The sequence below is a fragment of the Notothenia rossii genome (assembly GCF_949606895.1).
Source record: "Notothenia rossii genome assembly, chromosome: 4".
NCBI lineage: Eukaryota > Metazoa > Chordata > Actinopteri > Perciformes > Nototheniidae > Notothenia > Notothenia rossii.
In genome coordinates, this window is record NC_136902.1 from 48,883,195 (window position 1) to 48,909,046 (window position 25,852).

The 25,852-nt window shown below is 41.1% G+C and overlaps 1 protein-coding gene across 1 annotated transcript in view; it reads left to right on the plus strand.

Moving 5' to 3' along the window:
- The first annotated feature begins 5,639 nt into the window (after window positions 1–5,639).
- Window positions 5,640–25,852, plus strand: part of slco4a1 (solute carrier organic anion transporter family, member 4A1) — a 221,014-nt gene continuing 200,801 nt past the window's right edge. The window contains exon 1 of the mRNA XM_079677700.1: window positions 5,640–5,764. The gene's annotated coding sequence lies outside the window, so the exon portion shown is untranslated. The remainder of the gene's footprint in view (window positions 5,765–25,852) is intronic.

Consider the following 25,852-nt stretch of genomic DNA (forward strand, 5'->3'; position numbering starts at 1 on the left):
TGGAGATAATGAGGTGAGGGCTTTGTGTGATGTCCTACATGTGAACCAACAATAGGCCCATCTTGGATTCACAGAATACAAGGCCAGTGGAGGAAGAAACATTCCCAACAAAATGAAGAAGTTGCTCATGGCAGTGGCACTGTCTCCAAGCAATGCTGACTGTGAACGGGGGTTCAGCACAATTAATAACATCATAACTGAGTATAGGAGCAAACTTACAACAAAAAATGCAGCAAATCTCCTCTTCATCAGCTCTGTGGGACCACCATGCAGACAGTGGGATCCACTGCCTTATGTGAAGACCTGGCTGGGCAAAGGAAGAAGAGCAGCCCACTCAACAAGCTGCATGGCTCGCCGGTACACAGAAGAGGAGAGCTACTTCAGCCCTCTGTGGAAAATGTGGAAAAGTGTGTAGTTTACCTCCCTCAACATGCCTTGCTAATGGTCTGTTAAGTTTTGACACAAGTTGTATGCACAATTGAAAATAAATAATTGACTATACATATTGTCAAGTGTTTCTAATTTCTACCCCATAAAGACATTAAACATTTGAAGTTTGTATTCAGTAATGCATGAAGCTGGGGACGGGAGGAGAACAATATGAACCAATGAAGGTCGGGGTAGCATTATAGTACCTGCAAGAAATTCAAACCACTTTCACCCCTGGGAGTGAGAGTGTGTTGGTAAATCATGTTTTTTAACTATATCAACTATCCAGTATGAACAATCAATCATACATCATTTGATCCTAACATTTGTAAAATGTGCTAAAAGATGAATCAAGGGAAAAAAAATTCTATTCAAGTGACTGAGCAGAGATCAGCTGTGACGGAATGAGGCGGGGCTTGAGGAAAAAGCAAGTGCACATGCTCCATAAGCCCAGATACTCTGATTATTTTTAGTTTTTTTGAGACAGCCATTTTTGTCACAAGTTAGACACTTCTATTATTGTTTGTTTGGTTTGGCTCATCTAAACTCTCCTGTCATTTCATATCTCGCCTTCCTCCAGGCCCTTGTAATCAGCTCACTTCCCTCACCTGGTCTCCCCAGCCCTTCCCCTCACCTGTTAATCATTCCCTCATCACGCCACAGTATTTATACCACCTCACTATCACTTGTCCTTTGCCAGATTGTCTTGTCGTTTCCGCCAAGCTCTCCAGTGAGTGTTGTTCTCTAGCCTAGATTTTTGTCCTGCCCGGTTTTTGATCCCTGCATGCCTGTTTACGGATATCAAGTTCCTGCCTGCTCCCTGTCTGGTTTTGGTTGCCTGTCTGAAGGATTTCCTGGTTTTGACCATGTCTGTCCCTGACCTGAATAAACTGAACATTGCTATACACTAGTTGTATCTGTGTCGTGCTATTGGGTTCTGATCTGTACCTGTGATCGTGACACATTTTAGCTTCATGTACAACTGAGCAACTTTCCTAGGAATGAAAGGGCCTTCAATGCTCAAAAAGCCCAATGCTCCAAAAGCCAAAGGCTCCAAATGCTCCAAAGCCTCCAATGCTGTGTCCAGTTCTCTTTATACATCCATGATGTACACCAAGTTTTGGTGGTATATGAACTTTGAAACACATCATATCATAGTATGCTCCATCAGTCTTTATATATGTGTTGGTTTGGTTTGTTTGTCAGTTTGTATTTAGGTTAACAGAAAAAAATACTAGTCCGATTTTCATGGAATTGAACCCAATTGAACCCATTCAACTATTTGTCCCTTTATTTAACACTGTGAAAGGGTGTTTGGCCTTGCAGCAGTCTGTTCCTTCTGATTACTTTAAAGCACACCTATCATGCTATATTTAAGCAATAGCTCACGACAGGCCGTGGTATATGCTCATTATATCACAGCTAAGGGGCGTGGTTCGGCCCGACGCGAAGTGGAGGGTCGACAGGAAAATAGAGGGTCGACGAGGAAAATAGAGAGGGTTTTGTTTTCTGACACTTGGTGAGTTTCCTGGAACACCGGGGACACATATTCATGTATAAAAGACGTACAAAAGTGCATTTTGCATGATAGGTCCCCTTTAAAGGTGCAGCAGAATGTCAGGTACCCCGAAAGTGTTAATTGCTACCTGATTAGTAAAAATGTGATCCCTCTGTGTAACTGATATACTGTATCTGCAGCATATACTTGACCCTCCAGAAAAATGCGTGCAAAAATCCTTGATTATGCGGGCTAAAATCCTTGATTATGCGATTAAACATGCGGGGTTTTTATGTGATTTTATGCGGTGAAATTGCGGGAAGTTGCGAAATATGCGGAAAGTTGCGAAATATGCTAAATATGCGGGGGAAAAGAATAACAATTTTTTAAAATATTGGGCTGTCTTATTTATTCTCTCTCACACACAACCTGCCACTAACGTTAAACCCCTTTACTATTCAATAAACACATTCAACGTTTATTTATTGTAAAAGCAATTGGGCTATTTTAATCTCACACACACACACACACACACACACACACACACACACACACACACACACACACACACACACACACACACACACACACACACACACACACACACACACACACACACACACACACACACACACACACACACACACACACACACACACACACACACACACACTTCTCCGCCTCATTCTGTTTTCATTTACTCGTTCGTTATCTGACCAGCTTCAATCTTGTAGGCTAATCACTTTGTTTCTTGTAGCCCTCGAAAGGGTGTTGGAGGTTGATGCCTCGGTGAACGTGAGTTGAATGGCTTTCTTGTCCGCAGCAGCAGAGAGCATTTTCGAATGTTTGAATGAATCAAAGTGGGTCGCCACCATCGATTTTCTCTTATGCTCCACGGGGTGGAGAATAGTTTCCCCCCACTTTTTGCCCGGTCTTTAGTAGAAATGTTCGTCAGTAAATGAGATGGATTAGATTTTTTCATCTTGGTGTTTTTTCTATCGTGTGAGGTCCACACGTTCACTCTATACAGTGTTGTTTACATTCTGTGATGCGCGAGCTGATGACGTCACGTCAAGACCAGTTAACTTTTTTCCCCTCAACTTTGTGTGGAAAAATGCGGGGATTATGCGGCCTGTTGATAAATATGCGGCCTTTTAAAAATCTGCGCTATTTTGCTGATTATGCGGGAAATTCTGCGATCGCAGAATCGCGTTTTTCTGGAGGGTCTAATATACATAGAAATGAGAAGAACACTGAAGAGTGCTGGTGCTCTGCTTGGTTGATGCTCCTTATTCTGTCTCCAGGGTTGCATACCTGTGAGAGGTAAATCAGCCGCATTATATGTATTATATACATATAATCCAGAACAAGATACATGCAGTGAGTCACAGTACTAATGACTTTACAGACTTGTATTCATTTATTTAAATATTTTTTTAAAAGTCTAAGGGCCGAGCTTTGAATTTTGTATTGAAGGCTGCTCTAGTTATGACAGGTTGGCCGACATCAGTAACATGTCTTCATACAGCATTTTATTATTTTTATTATGCGTCTGTGTGACACATATTGAATCCTGTGTTTTAAACTTTGTTAAGTTCATGGTGAAGACACAAAGCTTCTGCTGGTAACTGTCCGTCTGCTGGTTCAGCTTCACTCGTCACTCATTGGTCCAGAGCTGATGGAACCACACAGGTTGAACATCATTGGACAGGAAGATGGCCTCTGAATTCAGTGAATACATGGAGAGGGGGTGATCAATGCCAGAAACAAGAAGCAAGGGGAAGTGAATAAGAAGACTGTAAATTGTAAGCAATATCTCTTATTCTGTGAAAGGGTAAAAGGAGGATTAACTACTTTAATCCTATATCTTGGCAGCTCTAAAACTAGTTTTATAAATCCTTTTTAAATCATTACTAAAAGAGACAATGAAGATATTACAAAATATGTTTGTTTTTTTGCATAAAAATTATAATATTTAAAATGACAATGATTTGAATATATATAATGATGGTAGAGCTGTGGCGATTAGTCTATCAACAGAAAAATACTCACCATCTATTTTCCTAGTTGGTTAACAGTTGAAGTAATCTGACAATTTTCTGAAATGTCTGTATCAATTAATCTAGAACATAATCACAAGATTAATTGATAATGAAAATAATATGCAGTTAAAGCCCTAGACCAGGGGTCGGCAACCCGCGGCCAAAGGGCCGCATGCGGCCCTTTAAGCCCTCTGCTCTGGCTCCCTTGAGGTTAGACAAAAATAAGAAGGAAATAAAATAAAAGTATTTGTAGGACTATTTCTATTTTGTTACATGGTTGAAAATGTTTCGTATCTTGTATTTTGAGGTGATACTGTGACACATAAATAAAAAACAAAACGGTTTCAATTAGGTCAACTACATATGCTTCACATCCTGCTACGGTCCCGCACGAGCGCCTTTTCTTGGAGGCAAATAACCTGACCCCCGGCTCGATGAGCGAACTATGGATAAATCAAAGAAAAGTACCGGAGGAACACAGGATTTAATTCTGTGTGGACAGAGTTATATGCTTTCACAGCAAACGATGCTGGTTTACCGGTATGTTTGATATGTAGAGAGAAGTTGTCAACGGTGCTGCAGCCTTTACGTATCGAGGAACAACACGGGAGAGGAAGACAGCTGACAATCTTCAGTCATAATTCAATGGGGTATGTAATTTCAGAAAACACTTTTTGTTATATTCCATGGAATGCTCTTAACGTCCCGATAGCAATGAATATATTAAATGCTTTGACAATAAATACATACAAAGAATTATGTCTGGAAGCCGTAGCGCTGTAAAAAGCACCACCAATCATTTTAGCCGGCCCGGCTAAAGTAACTGGATGGCCTACCTGCCTGTCAGCCTTCCATCTGTGCACAAACTTATCTCGTGGCCTCATTGATGATGCGCGTTCGTGTGTGGTGTGTTGGAGGAGGGACTCTGTAAGAAAGTCTGAAGGAAGAGGCATATTTTTTCCGGTTGTGTATTTTCAAATTCTAGCGCACTCGAGCTGGTTTCTCCATTCTTACCTACCCCACCGTTAAATCTTTTTAGGGTGCAGCCATATATTTTATTTATTTCAAAGTGGGCCCATTTTAATTATATATTTTTTCCTTCAAATGTGCAGAGGACTCCCCAAGTGCTGTGTTTAATTAATTTTAAAGTAGGCCTGTGTATTATTTGTAATTCTCCTGATAGGAGTTCTTTGTTTCTTATTAGAGGTTAACAGTTTTATATAATGTAATAAATAGCCTAATCAATGCAAACAAACTTCAGTTTTTGTCTCATATAACAATAAATACAACATTATAAGCTATCAAGCTATGAAATATGTTTTGCGGCTCCAGAGAAAAAACATTTGGGGAAAAAGGCTCTTTTGGTCAAAAAGGTTGCAGACCCCTGCCCTAGACAGAGAGAGCTCCTTCTTTCAGCAGCTGAACTTTAAAGCAGCCTTTTGTTGTCTGGGAAGCTCCAACACCATTTATAATAAAAGAAGGTCTGTAAGAAGCTCATGAGATACTTCCTCTGTACCCCCTATCTAGATCTATCTATATATCTATATATCTATATATATCTATATATATATATTGTTCCTGATCTGAAGCTATGTGCTACCCTCTGTGGTGGCACTAATCACCCTCCATACACAGAAGGCTTTCACCGCGGTTACTACTCATCCGCTCCATAAAAGAAGGGCGCTAACCAGGGCTGCAATTATTGCCAACACATCTGTAGCCTTCCAGCACGACCCCCAGCTCAGATGGCAAAGCGTTCTGTGAGAATAGAGGAGTGATAGACGTGTGTTCGAAGGTAAGCATGTTTATTTCGCTGTGGAGGATGCGCTGTGTGCGGGGCTGCTCAGCATCATGTGGGTCTAGTCACATGTTCAAACTTGAGACTAAACATACATGTACTGTGTCATCTGCAACATCTTTACCATCCGTGGAGTAACGGGCACAGCGTCGCTCCACCGAGTCTGTCGACCGCTCGCTGGCTCACATGAACAAAGGCTTGTCTATCATCTGTTCATTAATCATTACATGGAGCTTCCTCTCATCCATGCTCTTTTATACTGCTGTGTAGCAGGGACACCCATGTAGCCGCCCCAGCCTTAAAATATGTTTCAGTGTGTCACGATTATGTCTTCTGTGTCATTTCAGTGTTATTTTTTGCATTTGAGAATATTCACCTCTGTGTCCTTATTGAGCCTTAAATTGATTATAAAACTACAGTGTTCCAGACCCTGCCATGTGCTGTGATTTGTTAGATAATTGATAACTGTAGCTCCAGCTATCTGCATGTGTCAGCTCCACTCAGGTAGGTGCCCTGCTGGGTACATGCTACCGATGTGGACATCATGTGATCATGTGTTTTCATTGCTGATCAGGAGACAGCTGAACTGTGTGTCGGGTCCTGAGCAGCAGAGTGTGTTGCATCAGCTTCCTGAAACACCTGCTCAGTGTTGTGGTTTCCTACCAGTCATACACAGGGCCGTATCAAGGATTTCCTAAATACCGAGGTCCAAATATGTTAGGGGGTTTCAGGGGACAGCCCCTGAGATTTTTGGGATTTTCATGATCTAGTTAGGTGCTTTTTAAGTCCTGTGGGGGGTCACAAATTGGATAATATATTGATTTCAAACCATGTCAGTGGGCTGCAGCATAAATTATTTTTGAAAGTGTAATACATAAGAATCAGTTGATTGTTACTATTAATGATCTGGACATGCAGAAGAGGCTAAAATGATCACACAACATTGTCAACATTGATTTTCCATATCTCTCTCCTTTCCATAACCTGCAGCCTCTCTTCCATCTTCTTGAGTCTCTCTGTCTTCTTCCTGTTCATTACTCTCTTTGTCCTCTACTCTTTCTCTTTGTTCAATCTCTCCCTCGTTGTTCACTTTTTGCTCCTCCTCACTTGTCGCTCCTGCCAGTGAATTAAAAGCAATTCAGCCATTTAGTTCATTTCACTTGTTTGTTTGCATTATTTTTGTCATTTAAATCTGTTTTGTTTGATTCTCAAAAGAGAACAAAGATGTAAGCAAATTGTGTTTTATACAATTGTATGTTATTAGGACATCATAACTGCAATAGATGGATGTTGTTTTACAATTATGCCTATTGTAAATTAAGACTATTGTTATATATATATATATATATATATATATATATATATATATTGACAATGTAAATTGAATATATATATATATATATATATATTCATATATATATATATATATATATATATATATATATATATATATATATATATATATATATATATATATATATATATAGATAGCTAGGTGGGGTTATTAAACCTACATTCTTTTGTGTGACTGTACCTGCAGTTCCTCCCCGACTTCCATCACTTTCTCTCTGCCTGTCCTGTCTCTTCCTTACCAAAGCTGAACTTCGACTGACGTAGTCTTTTCGTTATATCTGAGTCAGTGTAAAAAGAAAACAATACAATGTTATATCTCCATTGTTTTACTCAAATTGAAATGAAAGAAAAGCATTACAACGTTTGTTAAAAGGTAATCCTTCTGACATTGGATGAATGTAATTAACTTTACCTCTCTAGCTAGTTTATTCACGCAATTTAAACCAAAGTATAGCTGCAATATAAGTTAGTGTGCATGTTTTCGGACGTCCACTGATTAACGTAGAGCGTTCACACAGGATCTGCTCGTCATATGATGTCCTGATGAACAGAAACACAAGCAGCCGCTGGACTCAGATCTCTAGATACTTCATCACTCCTTCGCTGCTCCGGTACAAGTCCGGGCTGCGGTGGTTTGTTGATTGTCTTCTTCTGTTTGCTTTAATCGAGGCTACGTAGTTATGCAGCGCCCACATTGGCAGAAAATGGAAGTACTACAAAGAACCCCGTTTAGTGCAATTATTTCACAAGTTTTGTTATACACAGCTCGGAAAATATTACTCGGTGACCTCAATGGTAGATACGGCCATGGTCATACACAGCTTCATGCTTTGTTTGCTACATGATGAGGCGTGCCACTGTGGCCCCGGACCCACCCCCCCCCCCCGGCGTGCCCCAGGGCCTGAGCACGCGCTGCGCTGATGCAGAGCTGCGTTATTCCGGTGGATTCCCGAAGTGCGCCTGATGCGTCTAAAATAAGTTACATTTAATTAAAGAATTATCGTTTTGTATTACTATAGAGCTTGAAGACATTATTATTGTTGCTTTTTACTTGATTATTCACCTGCTGGGTGTTATGATGTCCACAGGGACAGTCTACATCCAGCGGTGGAGGAGTTATTGGGCTACTTGGTTCAGCTATTATGAATAAATATACAGCTCTGAAAAATATTAAGAGATTCCAAATTGTTCTTGAATCTCCATATCTACATGTATGGCAGCCATTCCATTCCAGTGCATTCCAACACAGAGAAATGTAATTAGGTTATAGAATAAAATAAAAAAGCATTCATTTAACTCAAACACATACCTATAAATAGTAAAACCAGATACATTTATAAGTTTGCAGTGTTCTCTTCATTTTGTCCAGAGCTACATATGTTGCATTATGTATGTGGCATGAATGTGTTCATAACGTTAATGTTTCACCTGTTAATGCCATTCAACAAAATGGGCAGTTTTATTTTTGGTACCTTAAAGGGGACCTATCATGCAAAATGCACTTTTGTATTTTATACATGAATATGTGTCCCCGGTGTTCCATGGAACTCACCAAGTGTCAGAAAACACAACCCTCTCTATTTTCCTCCATATCCAAATCTCTAAAAAAAGGGGCTGCAATGGATCTGATCCAGACTGATACAGATTTGAACACTTTACTGACGTCAGTAAAGTGGCGCTACGGCTATTGGTCAATTCTCCACCCATCAGGGGAATGAGAGGTTGGGCCACGGTCAGCCATTGCTGCTCGAAAGCGCTGGAGACGCTGTAGTACATATGCCAGGCCTGTAAGTGGCGCTGTAGTCTGCCACAAAAGCAGCGAAGAAGACTTCCCGCGCATGGTTGCCATGGTTGCCCCTCTGTTTATTCTCTGCTGTGGCTCTTTTTCTCCCTCCCCGAGGCAAGCGTTTGCGCCTCCTGCTTTAAAACAAATAAATAATGACTCTATATAATAGATGTAATGTAAGGGATAATGTGCAGCGACTTGGTCATTATGGGGAAAATAACACCTTCATGCCGATCTAGATCCCTCCGCTTCGCGTCAGGCTCCTGATCAGCCTGTCGGTGTTCTTTTCCCCATAATGACCGCGTCGCTGCACATTATCCCGCTTATTACATCGCCAGATTCTCAACAAAGTAACGACATGACTCTCAATATTAATTGAAAGGCTTTTATGGATTTAGAAAATTATTTTATTGATTTAAAAAATAGTTGTATTGATTTAAATTGAAATGCATCCGCTAAGAATTTTTTTCCGTTATTACTGTTTGAACCATAGACTGTATACAGTATATAAATGGACGTCGGGTCCGTGACGTCACCCATAGGATTCTGCAGAGTTGCAGAGAAGCCCTTGTGGAGTCGGCCACTAACGGCTCGACACTGACGTCAGAGTTCAACTCTGCCTACTCCAGCCTGCTCCAAATAAGGGCAAAGAGGCGGAGCCGAGGCGGGACCTCCTGCCACCGAGCTGAAAGTTCCAGAGCTAGCTGAAGCTACCAAGCTAATATAAGCTAACATGCTCCCCATCTGCACACTGCCGTGGCATTTTACGTTTCTAAGGTAAGCGGACATGAAACTATTCAGCAAAACTATAAATAATAATCTAAGTTATTGAGTTTTTTGCATAATACTTCAGAATCTTAAAATCCCTTAACGTTGTATGCAGTTGTGCTAAATTCAACACTGGAATCAAGCAAATATTAATATGTTTGCATGACATTAGTTATTTATATTTTGATATCACTTAATTATACGTTTAATACATTTAAGTCAAGCTAAGGTACATGTGATGGTAGCTAGTTAGTGCTCTTACCTGTGAGGCCTCCTCCAAACAGCATAATAACCAGACTGTATCATTAAAACTAAGTACCAGTTCTAGATCCTTGACTTTAGACAAACAATTCAAAAGACAACATGTATTTAAAGACCAATCTTTATTTGAATGTGCCTCTTAACCTGATATATTAGTTATACAGTAATAGTATTGACAATCTAAAAAAAACTGAGCAACTCAACAGTCAACTCTATGTTTCTTATTGTCTAAAGCATTTGTTATTTTCATTTTCCCCCTCTCATATTCAGTGTGGACGGATTGAGACAGCGTGGTGTCCAGAAAGCTGCAGAGACTTCAGGGAGACACCTCCGTGTGATGGACGTCCTGTCTGTTTGTTTGGCCCGGAGAAGACTGAGGGTCTTTCTTCTGCGAGGAGGACCAGGCCTGATGGAGGAGCCCATGCCGGGCAAAGCTGATACCAACTTCACAGGCCTAGTCTGTCACCTTATTTGACTAAATGTGTTTACTTATACATTTAATAGGTTTACACCTTCTGTCCATATGTGCTTTTTATTTAAAACATGTTTGATTAACTTTTGGTTCACATTTCAATACATTGTATTTGCACTCCTTTTGTCCATTATTCTTACTGAAAATGTTAGATTGCACATTCACATCTGACTGAAGATTGGTCCCATTTATTTTTGACATTGCAAACTCTGCGATACAGGGCACAAGTGATGTGAAGCTCATAAAGTGAGGCAAATAGAAATAATCAGCTGATGAAGTGTAGATGTGGAAATAGGTGCATTTGATCCGCTGACTGTTTTTACAATAAAAGTAGTTTCTTAGTGTACTGGCCTTAAAATCCCATAGCATCAACTTTTAATTTTCCTCTTGGATGTTCTTTTTGACCCTCAGAGAAGGAGAACCTGTCGTGTCTTTCAGGCATGTCCTTTCCTAGCAAAAATTACAGGAAACATAAAACATACGATTGCAGAACAAGTGTGTTATTTATGAAAGTGGTGTGTTTGTGTGTTTAGGGGCTGTAGATATAATTATTTTGTAATTGTAATGTTTTTTTTCCTTATTTCAACAGTGAGCTACAAAGGCAATCAGATTATGAATGAACAGTATGAAGTTCATCAACATTGAAATGTATGTTATTATCAAAATAATATTTAACTGTTATCAAAATGTAGTGCAACTGTAGAAGCTTGCTCTGTTGTCTCACTGAAAGAATAACTTTTACCACGTTTTTTACAGACAATATTGAGAGATAAATAGTAGCAGTTCTCACTATGTGTTAAATATCTTTGCCTTCAATACATTAAATTAGAAAGCTGACAAAATCACTTTGCTTGTTAACATCTAAATGTAACTTTTTGCATGGAAAAACCCCTCAACTTAACTGATGTGTAGGTGATCTAGTATTGTTTAATGGAATGTATATCAGTGTAATAAAGTAAATACTTCATTCATTTAAACCAATATCTTTCTTGATTCTTTGTACAGTATGAAAAATAGTCTTTATACCTGTGCTGAAGTTCACTGCTGTGAGGAGTCCAGTTATGTCTCTCACTCTCTGGTCCAGCCTGTCTGCATCACCTGGACACCTTAAACAAACAGATATATATATGTAAAGTACCATGTGTACAAACAATATAACTGATTCTCTTCTGTTGAACATGTTGGATTGTGTATTGTCCGAGTCAGGGTCCTTTTTATTTTACTGTAACTTTGGAAGTTGTGTTACTTGATTAGTATTATTTGATACCCATTTGGTAATGCAATTAATAAAAACAATAAGGTTTGGGTTCGTTCTTCAGATGACTGTGACGTTAACGTGTAAGTTCAATAATGAACTCCAGATCAACCAACCATATTGTAATATCTAAGTAATCATCTTGAAATATGACATTAATAATTGTAATATACACCCATCTTATTGTGAGGTTGATTTCACATACACTACTTCGACATTAGCTTGTCTACATACTTGAGCATAGCCAATTTAAATGAACCTTAGCGATGCATACAGTTCCTACCTACATAATAGAATATCTCTCTAAGTTACAAGGATGACCTTATTTTATCAACCTCAAACAGAAGCCGTTTGTTGTACAGTATTATCCCACTTAACGCTTAACACTTTTCTATTTCGTTTTAACCTTTATATATAGTCTATGATTTAAACTCGGAGGCTACTATTAGCATCGTTAGTACCGATGTAGCTACCACCCGCTTACACGCTAACCCAAGCCTTAACATTCATTACGTAGCTGATTAAAATCATTAACACATAAATAAAGTACTCAAATTTCACTTACCGCTGTTTTAACCGCAGAGCGAGTCACAATAGTCCGATATATAAGCATGAAGAACAAACACGGCCGGATCAAGTTATGTTACCTGGATGAACTGAGCAGGCAGAGTGCCTGTAGCTAGCTTCACGGAGCAGCTAGCAGAGAGACAAGAAGCTAGCAGCAGCAGTCATTGAACGGAGCTGTCACTCAATGTGACCACCCCCTAATATATGCATAACTTTAAGGCTTACTATTAATTAAACAGATGAGTTGAGAAAGAATTCACCCCCTCAATCCATATTCATGAAGGGGGGATCTAACTATACAGAGAATATGGTTTTTTGAACCACGATGTAAACATGTTTATTTCTACTGTAAAGTTGGGCATTTTAACATGGGGGTCTATGGAAATTGCTCCCTTCTGCAGACTGCTCCTACTGGCCACTAGATGAACTGCAGTGTGTAGCACTTCCGTATTGGCGTCCCGGCTCTTCCCCAGGGTTTGCCGCTTGGTTTGAACTAACGTAGCAACGGCAGGAACTGCTTCAATAGCGTTTTTGAGGAGCTTTTTGATTAAAGATTTGAAAACATCGTTGCTTGCTTTAAAAGTAGCACAATTCATTATGTCAAACCTTGGAAAGTCTAGATATCCCTGCCCTAATGCCAAAGTAACTGGCAACTGAATATGTGTTGCCGTTTGATGTTTATGTCTGGAAAAAAGGCTGCGTAAAAAGGAGGGTTTCTGCCCCGTCATTTCTCTTCTTACTTCTATAAGAATAAAACACGGAGGACGGAGCATCTCTTTTTGTCCCCCTCCTCTCTCCGCTGCAGCCCAGCAGCTGATCTCAAAGCACGCTCCCCTCTCCTGCAGGGGGGCGTGGTCAGCTGCAGCTCACAGAATCAGCCCCCTGCAAAAACAGCGCTGGAAAGAGCATATAGAGCAAAATGAGGCATGGCTAAAATGCAGGATCTGTTTGGTGTTTTGAAAAAAAAACTATATTTATATACTTTATATAGGAATGGCCCTACAATATATTGTTCAAATATAGCATGATAGGTCACCTTTAAGAATATATGGATCCTGATACGTTTTGAGTACACTAGGGGTGTAACGGTTCACAAACATTTCGGTTCGGTACGTACCTCGGTTTTTAGGTCACGGTTCGGTTCGGTACGTTTTCGGTAGAGCAGAAAAAATCACCACAAAACATAAAATATATATATTTTTTTTAACTATTATTAAACTGTGAATAATGTATTCACTCAAATAAATACAAAATATAATAAAATAAACATTAAGGTGCAGCATTTCGATGAACTGAAATAATCTGTATTTGAACTGTACTGTACTAGTACCTAAGCAACCGGTTTGACATTATGACTTGCATGTCATTATATTTTCATGTTTTTCTAAAGAAAATGAACATTTCCACATTGCTTGCTGAAAGAGCAGATCTGCTGGCACTAACAATGTCTCCTGCTGTGGAGAACACCCTCTCACTAGGGACAGAGGTAGCAGATACAGCCAGGTAGGGCTTTGCTAACATGGCAACATAAGGATATTTGGCGTTTGTAATAGCTTTGGCTCGGTCTGAACTTTAATGCGAGTGGTGGAGGCTTAAATGCTAGTGGGAGTTGGGCTTGCACTTCAGTATTTTTTCTTTTGGTACCGGTGATATTCACGTTCGGGTGATGCCTTTTCAAATGAGTGTGGAAGTTTGATGTATTTCCAGCCGCGTAACCGATTTTAGTTGAACAATGCCTACAAACAGCTTTGGTTCGGTCCGCCTGTCTTTGTCCGTCATCCTTGTACGTAACTGCGAAACCAAAATGTTCCCAAACCGGAGACTTCAATGATGCTGGAGGATTTTCGAGCTCAACTTTATCTGCGTTCGCCATTTCGAAAGTTCCTCAAATTACTGACTAAATTTGAACGCATCCCTGTGACCAGCTCTCATTAGGGCCCGAGCACGATGTGCTAGGACCCAACGGCGTCCTAGCACGAAGTGCGAGGAAACCTATTGTTATTGGTGGAATTATTATTATTATTATTATTTTTAGTCACCATCTTTCCTGTTTTTGAGGCCTTTAGGATGCTGACAAAGTTGTATAATTTTGCACGGACTCCAGGACCGATAAAAATTGCAACATTCTGGAGTCAATGGGTTAAAATATTCCAACGTGCTCAATAGCTTCACCTATCAAAATCCCATTTTGGAATACATTTACAAAGTCGCACCGTAACTCCAAATGACCTGAAATTTTGCATACATTTCCGGGTGGACCAGCTCTACAAATAATCCTCTTGGAACCCTAAGCTCAGCCTACATTATTTTTCTTCTAAATTAGCATAATGTTCAAAACAGTTAAATATTCACTTAAATTTCAATTTTCAGTTTTTCAACACCAAACTTCATATCCCGCATCGGTGGAGGATCAGACACATTACCGTAGAAAATAAGCATGTTAGGACGATAAATATTGCCGCCGTCAATCAAAACGTACTCGCAAAAAGGCGGGGCATAGAAAGAAATGCTCATAACTCATCAACAATGTATCCAAACAACACAGATTTCAGTAGATAGGTTCAGACTGTTTTGGGGAATAGGCATACTAAAGCATTTTCATGTTGGACTATAGGGGGCGCCAAAAACACCACCAATTTATAACTCAAGAGCGGATGGACTAATTATTTTTATTTTTTTTTAGACATACGAGTACGAACTCTGATTTAAAGTCTCGCAAAAAATTCAGAATGTGGACGTGGCCTATACATTTTTTTAAAATTGCGATAGCCTAATATGAGCTTCGGACGAAAAACTTGGGACACACGTCAGAGCCCACAACCTTTTCGAGAATGTAAAAAAAACCGTCATTTTTCAAAAAAGCTGCTCACTAGCGCCCCCTTTTGTGTGGTAGTCACATATAGTTTCTTAGAACTTCACGATGTTTGGCACAGACATTCCTCATGTAATTGCGGACATATTTGTAAATAGATTCCATTAGCCCCGCCCCCCAAAAAGTCGGCCATTTTGAAAAATGGGCGTTCTTTAACGCAGGTCGTAAGCTAACAGCGAATACACCATCTTTGATGATTTACATGTCGCAAATTGCTCCAAACTGCTCGCATATATAGTTTTTCCGATATTCACGAAACGCTGTATACACATTGCTATTAAGATTGCACACATATTTCAAATTGCTTTTCATTAGCCCCACCCCCCAGAAAGCTGGCCATTTTGAAAATGGGCGTTTTTCATGCATTTTAAGTACATTTGTGCTAATTCGTCATAGGGAAATGATCTGAATAATTTCAATCTAGGGCATTCTAAGCGCATATCCAATGTGATGCTACATTGCAAAGGAATAGTTGATCGCTTGAGCATGGAGCTCGTAAGCTAATGGAGAATGTACAATTTTTGACCATTTATGTCACAGACTACTGAGACTACTGAGACCTGCCTGTCTGCCTGCACCTGTATATTTTATTATGTGAAGCACTATATGGTTTCATGAAAAATATCTACTGTTTATTGGTAGATATCTCCTGAAGCCTACAAATAAAGTGTGAAATGTAGGCCTGTTACATATATTATTGAGCGATATATATTATACAGACTGTTCTGCTTTCTGCACTGTCCTCAGCAGCTGTTCTCACTGTAAACATCGCCTCACAATGAAAGCATAATCTAACATCCAGGGGAGATGTGATTAGTGAGTAAACAAACAAACGGTAAAGGGCAGAAAGTCTGATGCACATTTGATCATCTTGAATAACTTATAATCACAACGGGAACAGTTTGCAGAGCTGTGCTTCGTTGACATCCAGCCATGCGTCACGCCTCTTTTAAACATCACTGTTGGCTGAAATCGTCTCCGGAGAATACTTCAGTGTACCCTCGGTTATAGGTCCTCCAGAGACACTCCTCTCTCCTCTAAATCAGTGTATCCTCGGTCACGGCTTCCCCAGACAGCGTCCTCTATAATCGATTCTCGACGAGCCTTTAGAGAAATTAGTTTTCCTTCCAGACGGCGCGCCTACATCCGTTTCCGGGTTGCTGCAGGATGACCTGGGAGTCTGGGACGCGAAATTAGAGAAATGACAAACGGCTCATTTCCGAGTACTTGCGCGCGTCTGCTTGACGCCAGGACGACCGGCCGCCCTCCCCGACAGGCGCACGGACGCGAGGGCCCGCTCATCACTGCGCGCACAAGTGCGACCGCAGTTTTAATTATCATTACTATTACATTGCATTTAGGTGACGCTTTTATCCAAAGCGACTTAAAATACGTACAGTCGACCAGGAAGATACAGCCTTGAAGAAAATAGAATCATATAAGTACATCAGGTTTCATAGAGAGGCGAAGTCCCTCCCCTTCCGGGAGCCTCCATGGGACCCCGGAAGCGGAAAATTATACATTGAAGTCAATGGAGAGAGAAAAGTTATCTTTTGATCCCGTTTGAAATGTGCCACGAATGACACATATGATGTTTGTCAATCTTAAACAATAATTTCCATGTAAAAAAAGTCACAGTTTGTCGTAAAACTGTTGAAATATAAGACTATGAAAAATACGCAACTAGAAAGACTACAAATCCCAAATGCATTCTGGGTCGCGTAAGTGATGTTATAATGCGCCAAGACTGGTTGCGACTCGCAAAGCAAAGAGGAAGAAGAAGACTGATTTATTCCCTCCAATAAATATAAGAGATTGCTCCAATAAATTCACTTTTACAAGATGCCTGTGTGCTTTGTACCAGGTTGTAATCACAAAAGTGATCATACCACTTGCTCGTTCTATCGCTTCCCGTCTTATGAAAGGACCAGGAGTCGTTGGACCAAACATATCAGGTAGATACATGTTTTGCATGGAACATAGTCAAGTTAGCTACCTAGCTAGTAGCGAGCATGTTAGTTAGCATTACATTACATTACTTAGCCTTGTCATTTGTATTAGCCTTAACATGAAGTAAACCAAAATGTTAAACAGTAAGAGTAGTCATGATGGTAAGTATTTTGTGAAACATTTGAAGAGTAGCCTATCGCCCCCTCCACCAGGTGCTAAGGGGGCAGGAGGTAGGCTAACGCCACATTAGCATATTTTCTACTTAATGCTATCTGCACAAATGGTTAACATTGAACATTAAAAGATCAGGCAGTTCAGGGAGAGTCGAAGGAAGGAAGGCAGGCAGCTTTGCATGACATTCTTTTGGGCGCGTTTCATTGTGATGATAGTGAGAGTGAGTCAATCTGTTTGTTGGAAAGACAGTAGTTGAGTGATTACTGAGAGAAAATTATTAAAATAGATAATTATTCAGTGTTGTTACTTAAAGTGTTGTTACTGACCTTTTTCTCTTTTATTTTCTTTACCTCACCTGTAACTGCTGAGACCCTGAGGAACATGCACACTGGACTGACCTGCTCTGGCAACCTGATTTCCACTGTACGTAATAGTATTTGGTTATTGTATATTATTTATATACATCAAAGGCACAATGCACCCCCCAGAGACACACATGTATTGAGTGTGATATTTTGCATTGGTCATGTGAAATCATCTTTACATACTAGAAAACTGTAGGAGCGGCAACTTGTTTTGAAATTGAATTTGTAATATCCGATAATAAAGTTGATCTGTTTTCTTTATTCTTCTCTCTTCCCAGCTCCATCCATCACCATTCTCTGTTCCTGCAGGTCCTGCTTGCTAATCAATATTCATATTTTTTTACACAATTACAAATAAAGTCAATGTATTGTATGACATGAAGTTGTGCTTCATTCTGAGTCAATAATAAATTCATTCTGCCTTCAACTGCAAAATTATTGTGGACTGCACCGGCATCCATGTAGCTGCCCCCCAGTAAGATGAACCAAGCAAAGCTGACATACTCAACATACAGCTGTTCTCTTAAGTTTACATGAAGAATTTGTGAAATATTGGTAATAACAGGTTTAAAGGATTATTAGTAATTAATTATATAATTGTCTCATTGTAGATGAGCAGACAGGGAGCCAGATGAGAAAAGCAGAATATGCAGCTGCCATTTTCCACATGGAAAAGAGAAAGGGCCACGTGTATTGAGTGGACAAAAGAGAAGTCCCAAATACGAAAAATAAAATTATACAATTTACAGATATTTATACAAATATATATATATCCTATATATACCATGTATAATGATGGTGTATGATGTAGAAGGAAGTGTGGTAGATAACAAGTAAATATAGAGTTACATACAGATCCATGTTACAGCAAAAGACTAAGAAGCACGCAGTATAATAATAATTACACGCAACAATTAAATAACTGCTCAGCATCTCCACCACAATCCCAATCTGCTGTGTCCTGTTTTCCTCCCCTCTGCATAACACCCCATCACAGATACGAAACACAACGCAGAGTCCGAGGGTGTTAAGTGTATGTTTATTTAAATGTCCTCCTCTCTACTGGCCAACATAGGGAGCATATCCTGGGTGTAGAATTTTTCCAGGAGGAGGAGATTTCCATGCTATGCAGGGTCTTTGGGGATGGGGATGATGATCGCCTCCTTCGTGGTCCACAGTAGCAGAGACTCCGGTCTGTGATGTGCAGCTGTTATATAATATACAATACATTTTTTGAAAAACATTTGATCAAAAAAAAAGGATTTGGTCAGGATCTAGAGTCAGTGTGTAGTTTATTAATTAATCAATGCTCTCTACATTAGGAACATTTTAAAATTAGGAATAACAGAGGATTTTAGCAGTCAGAACAACTAAAGCAGCAGTGTTAATAATAATAGAAACGCCATAGAGTCACATCTAATAGAAATATATAAAAAGCATTTATTTTAATTGTGTAGCAGTCAGTTTATAATTTTGGCAGCACTGTTGAGCATTTTGAAAATGTATTTTCATGCCTCTGTGCAAGGCTTAGTCTTTCAATCTTTATAGCCACTGGTGTAAAGTAACTAAGTTCATAAACTCAACAAGTACTATAATTGGGCACAATTTTGAGATACTTGTACTTTACTTAAGTATTTCAATGTTTTGCTACTTTGTTCTTCTACCCCACTACAGTTCAGAGGTAAATGGTGTACTTTTACTCCACTACATGTATTTAATCCCTTTAGTTACTTTACAGATGTGGATGAATGATGTGAAATATAATCAAGTGTTAAATCAGACTTTAGTTCCACCTGGAGTAAATCCACAAGCTACCCTGCAGTATAAAAAGTCATTCAAACTAGCTGCACCTTTACCAGCTTTGAGAACACTTTAATGATCAATCATTATAAAACGTATCATATTATTCTGAAATGGACCAATCTGCAAAATGACTACTTTTACTGTCGCTACTTTCACTATATTTTGATAATAATACTTTTCTACTTTAACTTGAGGAACATTTTGAATGCAGGACTTTTACTGTAACAGAGTATTCCTACACTCTGGTACTTCTACATTTACTCAAGTACAAGATCTGAGTACTTCTACTTTTACTCAAGTAGCCTACACGATCTGAGTAGGCTACTTCTACTTTTACTCAAGTACAAGAACTGAGTACTTCTACTTTTAATCAAGTACAAGATACTTATACCACCTCTGTTTATAGCCTATGAAAAAAACGATTAGAAAACGAAGGCTAAAGCTAACGTTAGCAGATAGTGACAATGTATGCTAGTTAGCTAGCTCAACGATAATATTGCGACGGGAAAAAAAAACTTTTCAGTGCACATCACGCTCTGCCGCTCCGACAGGAAGCTCTACTCTGAACACCTGAACGGCCCGTTCTACTCTGTTCACCAGCGGTCCAGTCTGTGCCACAGTGACTCCGGACGCACAGTTAATATTAACGAACGCACCGTAGGCATAGACGTCGGAACTAGGGGTGCGGGGGGTGCGGCAGCACCCCCTCCCGTCAGCCTCAGGAATCACAGGATTAGCCTACGTTAAAAAAATAAAAATAAAGATTCTGAATTTAAACTCAATTTGTCTGACTTACATGTATTTCTTAATACAGATCTTTTGATGTGATATGCACCCTGCCTGGCTCAATACAGCAGCCTGGCTGGCATGGCATAGCGGGAATTTTTTTTATGTTTGCTGTGTTCGCGGCTCTCATTTGTTTTTAGCATATGCATAGGCTACATGATTTGAGTTCAACTACGCCAGCTAGAACTAGCCTATGTCTCAAAAACGAATTTCAGATTTTTTTACAAATCTGCCCGACCCAGCTAAACGTCCGAGAGAGACACCTAGAGGCTGTGTGCCAGCAACCGGACAGCAGCAGCAGGCAGCCGAAGGGCCCGGCGGCCCTCGGCCTCGTCCTCCCTCCCCAGCGCCACCACCAGCACCCGGTGCTAGCCAAGAAGAGGCAATATCATGCAAACCACCACAGGATTACAATTTTCCTGCCAAGAAGTTGGGTGAGAACTTCACTCGTTCCTGCAAGGCCGCCTGGTTCAGAGAGTGGCCGTGGCTGGAATACATCGCGGTCAGTGATGGCATTGTGTGTGGTGTGTGCAGGTCAGCTGTCAAGCGCAAGTTGGTCGGGTCAGAACAAGCTGACAGTCCGTTTTTGAAAGATACGGGCTTTTCAAACTGGAGAAAAGCAAAGGAGAAAATCAGAGACCACGAGAAAACACGCATTCATTTAGATGCGACTCAAAGATTGGCTGCATTGAAAACTACGCCAATTAATGCGCTTTTGTCTGAGGCTGCTGCTAAAGAACAAATAACAGCCCGGAAAATGCTGGAGCTCGTTTTCAGCAGCGTGAGATTCCTGGGGCGCCAGGGACTCCCTCTGAGAGGAGCTGCAAATCGGGATGGGGTGTTGTGGCAGCTAGTGGTCGAGAGGGTACGCGCTGATCCTGACCTGCAAAACTGGATGAAGAGGAGGGACAATTGGATGTCGGGCAGCATCCAGAATGAAGTTCTGGAGCTGTTTGCCCATGACATCCAGAGGAAAATCGGAGCCAAAGCATCCGAAAGTCCTTTTTTCGGCTTAACTGCTGATGGGACCACCGACGTCAGTGGAAAAGAACAGTTCTCATGCAGTATACAATTTGCAGATGACAATCTTGAAGTCCAGAATTTCTTTCTGGGCTTTTACAACGCTCCAGACACAACCGCCGAGATGCTTTTTCTGTACATTAAAGATGTCCTTGTTCGGCTAAATCTGCCGCTGGAGAAGCTGAAAGGCTACTGTTTTGATGGAGCCAGCAACATGTCAGGGAGGTTCAAGGGAGTGCAGGCAAGATTAAAGGAAACATGTCCTGACTCCTTGTTTGTCCACTGCGCAAACCACTCTCTGGATTTAGTGTTGCAAGAAGTGGCAAAAGAAGTGCGCCTTGTTGCCGATACACTGAACTTTGTTCGGGAAGTCACAGTTGTGATTAATGATTCAGCAAAGAGAAAAACGTTATACCAGTCTCTTTTTGGATGTGGAGAAGTGATCAACCTGCTTGCCCTGTGCCCAACTCGGTGGTGCGTCAGAGTTGTGGCACTGTCACGGTTGCTGGCATGCTATGGAGAGATGCTGCAGACATTTAGGACCTTGGAGAGTGACAGGATTGTCAAGGGGGAGACGCGTGCCAAAGTGGCAGGATTGCTCAAAAAGGGCACCACTACGCGCACAGTCTTTGGTTTGTTTGCCTGCGTTACCATGTTTACGCCATGTGAATCCGTGGCTCGGTCACTGCAAGGCACCAAAGTCACAGCCCTTGGATCAATGGAAGCTGCCAAACTTCTTTGCCAGCGACTGAACACACTCAGACAAGATGACACCTTCGCTGACCTTGTGGCCAAGACCAAACAATACACAGAGCGCTACAACTTGAAGCCTCCTCATCCAGTGCGCACCAGCAAGACCCCAGCGCGTTTTCGCCATACAGCGGAGGAGGAGGAACGGGAGTTGGAGAACGAGGGTAAATAAATAGGCCTAAATAAATAAATAAATAATGCCAACAGTATTTTAAAATTAATCATAAAGCTCATCGGTCTGTAATGTTGAAAGAATGCAACAAATACGCACACAGAGCGTGCTCTCCAGCATTTGTGGACAGATTTGATCTATCCATAGAAAACGATATCATAGTTCATAATAATGTACTACATCCATGTACGCTTATTTGCGAAATTAGCCTGCAATTAATAATTAATTACAACGGTATCAACTGACTAAATAACGTATAGGCCTACTTTCATAACAAACCATATTCATAATTTGAATTTAAATTGAAAATTTAAGGTTGACCCACCCAGCTTAAATAGGCAGCCCATATGGAAACTATTTGTTGGTTGTTGTTTAACTGTTATATTTAACTATTAAAGAATATCCAAACCTGTGGAAGAGGGAATTGTTTGAGGCCCTGGACTTGGTGCGCACAGAGGTGGAGCGGCGCTTTGACCAGGAAGGACTCCGCGTAGCTGCAGGGCGAGAGCAGGCAGTTCTACAGGCGGCCCAAGGGAAACGAGTGGATGTGGGTTCCCTGGAACTGACTTCCTTTTCAAGAGAGCAGCTAAGCCTTGAGCTGGACATCCTGAGCGACGTGTGTAGGGGGCGAGAAGTGAAAACCATTCAGGATGTATTGGCCATTCTGCACACCTTGCAGCCCCAATCCCGCTCCATGCTGTCGGAAGCGGAGAGGCTCATAAAGCTCTGTCTGGCTCTGCCCATTTCTGTCGCGGCATCCGAGCGCTCGTTCTCGGCGTTGCGCAGGTTGAAAACGTGGCTGCGCAATACTATTAAGCAGGAGAGGCTCACTCATTTGGCCATTATGAATGCGCATAGCGACCTTCTCGATGAATGCGATGTCTCGACCCTGCTTAAAGAATTTATCAGCAGAACAACGGAGAGAAGGTCTACTTTTGGAACAGTTTAAAAGCCCTTACGAGCGCAAAGTAAACCGTTATTTTTCTGAATGTTCCATTAGGCCTATGTTCGTAAAGGCTGTATTATTCTGTTGATTTTCTGAATGCTGTAGGCCTATGTTATCGCCTATTAGGCTACAGTATGTTCCTTAATAAAGGCTTGATTAATTCATTAATTCATTTTGTTTCATACATTTTCGTAACAATTAAGATGCTGCGTGTGTTTATGTAGCCTATATCTGTTATGTATAGGCCTAGGCTATTAGGCCTACGTGTCGAGTTCGTTAATCATTGACCCTCCCAGCAAAAATCCCGCACCCCCCCCCCAGAAAATAGTTCCGACGTCCCTGACCGTAGGCAATGTAGCTGCTGAAGCTAGACCATCATCGACGAGCAGCAGAGGCTTATTATACATAATTAGCAGAGCCGACAGGCAGGAAGACTCGAGCACACAGCTCGCGCTTCATTATAATATATAAAAAAAGCTCGCGGCCGCACATTAATCCGGGTCCCAGACCCCGTCCCATACCCCAAAATATTTTTATTGCAGATCTACATTAATCACACAAACGACCTATTTTGGATTCAAAAAGGAGAATTTCGCCGAAAGGTGACAAGTTTGCATCCCTGGACAAGATAACCAAAATCCTTGAATCTACACACAGCAAATAAACTCAAATGACACAACGAGATGTAAAAAGGAGATCACACATATAGTCGATATAAAACTGGCCGCTTCAATCTGAAGAGCAACTAAAACAAAACACGGGAGTGTATCTTGTTCTTGTGAACACTAATGTTATCCACAGCATACACAGACACCACGAAGTTCTTAAGGAGAAAACTAGTTGCTAAAACAAAACACGTTAGTGTACCTTGTTAGCTAGCTGACATTAACCTTACACATTGCACTCATATTACTCACTGAAACCTTGTAAAGCCGGTCCCGCACGCTGGCTCTTACAGAACCGCTCCCTTTGTATGTACAGCTCTCAACATGCCCAGACTTGTAGTGATTTTCACCTCGTTTTATACTTTTTCGCCTCATTCTGAAAGAAACAGGTGAAATGTACTAACGTGACAGCCATCTTTGTGATGGTGACTCGTATTGTGCGAGACCAGAGACCTGTAGTTCACTGAGCGGTTTCACACAAAAAAAATTGTAACTTCACAGTTTTACGACACATTTTTATTTTTTTGACTTGCAAAATGTTCTTTTAATTTGACAAACATCATATGTGTCATTCGTGGCACAATTCAAATGGGATCGAAAGATGACTTTTCTCTCTCCATTGACGTCAATGTATAATTTTCCGCTTCCGGGGTCCCATGGGTCGGAAGTAGATGGGCGGGACTTCGCCTCTCTATAGAGCCAAACATTTCAAGTGCTACTCAACTGGCTATAGATAAGCCAGTCCTTTATTAGTATATAAGTGCTCTGTTAGCAGTTCTTTGTTAATAATTCTATCGCTCAAAGTGGAGTCCAAAGAGATGAGTTTTCAGTCTGCGCCGGAAGATGTGCAAGCTATCTGCTGTCCTGATTTCAATGGGGAGCTCATTGCACCATTTTGGAGCCAGGATAGCAAACCCACGTGTTTTTGCTGATGGGAACTTGGGTCCCCCTCGCAGTGCAGGTGCAGCGAGCTGTTTGGCCGATGCAGAGCGGAGTGCACGTGCTGGGGTGTCCTGGATGTAGGAAGGGCCAGATTAATTCGCAGCATGGTACGCAAGTACCAGTGTCTTGAAGTGGATTCTAGCAGTTACTGGAAGCCAGTGAAGGGAGCAGAGGAGCGGCGTGGTGTGGGAGAATTTTGGAACGTTGAAGACCAGGCGAGCCGCTGCATTCTGGATGAGCTGCAGAGGTCGGATGGCACATGCAGGTAGACCAGCCAGGAGGGAGTTGCAGTAGTCTAGGCGTGAGATGACGAGAGCCTGGTCAAGAACTTGCGCTGTTTTCTGGGTCAGCTGGGGACGTATCCTCCTGATGTTGTAAAGCGTGTATCTGCAGCACCGGGTTGTAGCAGCGATGTTTGCAGTGAAGGAAAGTTTGTTATCGCGGGTCACACCCAGATTCCTTGCAGTCTGAGTCGGGGAAACAACAGAGTATGCCTCTCGTCCAATGAAATGACTTGCTCGCTCGATGACGCGTTGTGATGGGAATTATGGCTCTTTGAAGGGAGCCGGATCTTATGGCTCCGTTCCTTTCAAAGAGCCGTTCAAAAGAGCCGTTTCTTTGGCGGGGTTAATAAGTTTATCTGTGAAATAATCACCAGGATAATGATTGACTGTATTGCCAGACCTAGTGTCAATAATCTGCATTGTAAACACGATACAAGGTGGCGCCATATCCATATCATTCATGTCCGTGAATTCACCCTCCGTAGCCTATGTGTTAAGTAGATAAAGTTGCCTTGCCTTGAATGACATTCATGCAACTCTTAATATTAGATACTGTGTTTTTAAGTGGCGATGGAGATTAATTGTTGATCCTGCTTTAAAGGATAGTTTGCCTTTACAAATGGTGCGCTTTATCACTGCCTGGGTTTTGGTTGAAGTGCATCTAAATGCTGCTGCGTTTTCGCGTTTGGCTTATTTTCCATCCGAAAAACACGTCGTTTACCTGTCCTGTACCACTTGTTATGACTTCTCTCTCTCGCGTATTCCGTTAAGACCCACCCCACCTCACTCCTCCTGCTGAAAACTACTAATCAGAGTAGGGGCGGGTCTTCACAGAATACGTTTGGGGAACAAAATCAAGCTTTTTGGCAGGCAGTGAGTGCGGACCAACGATTG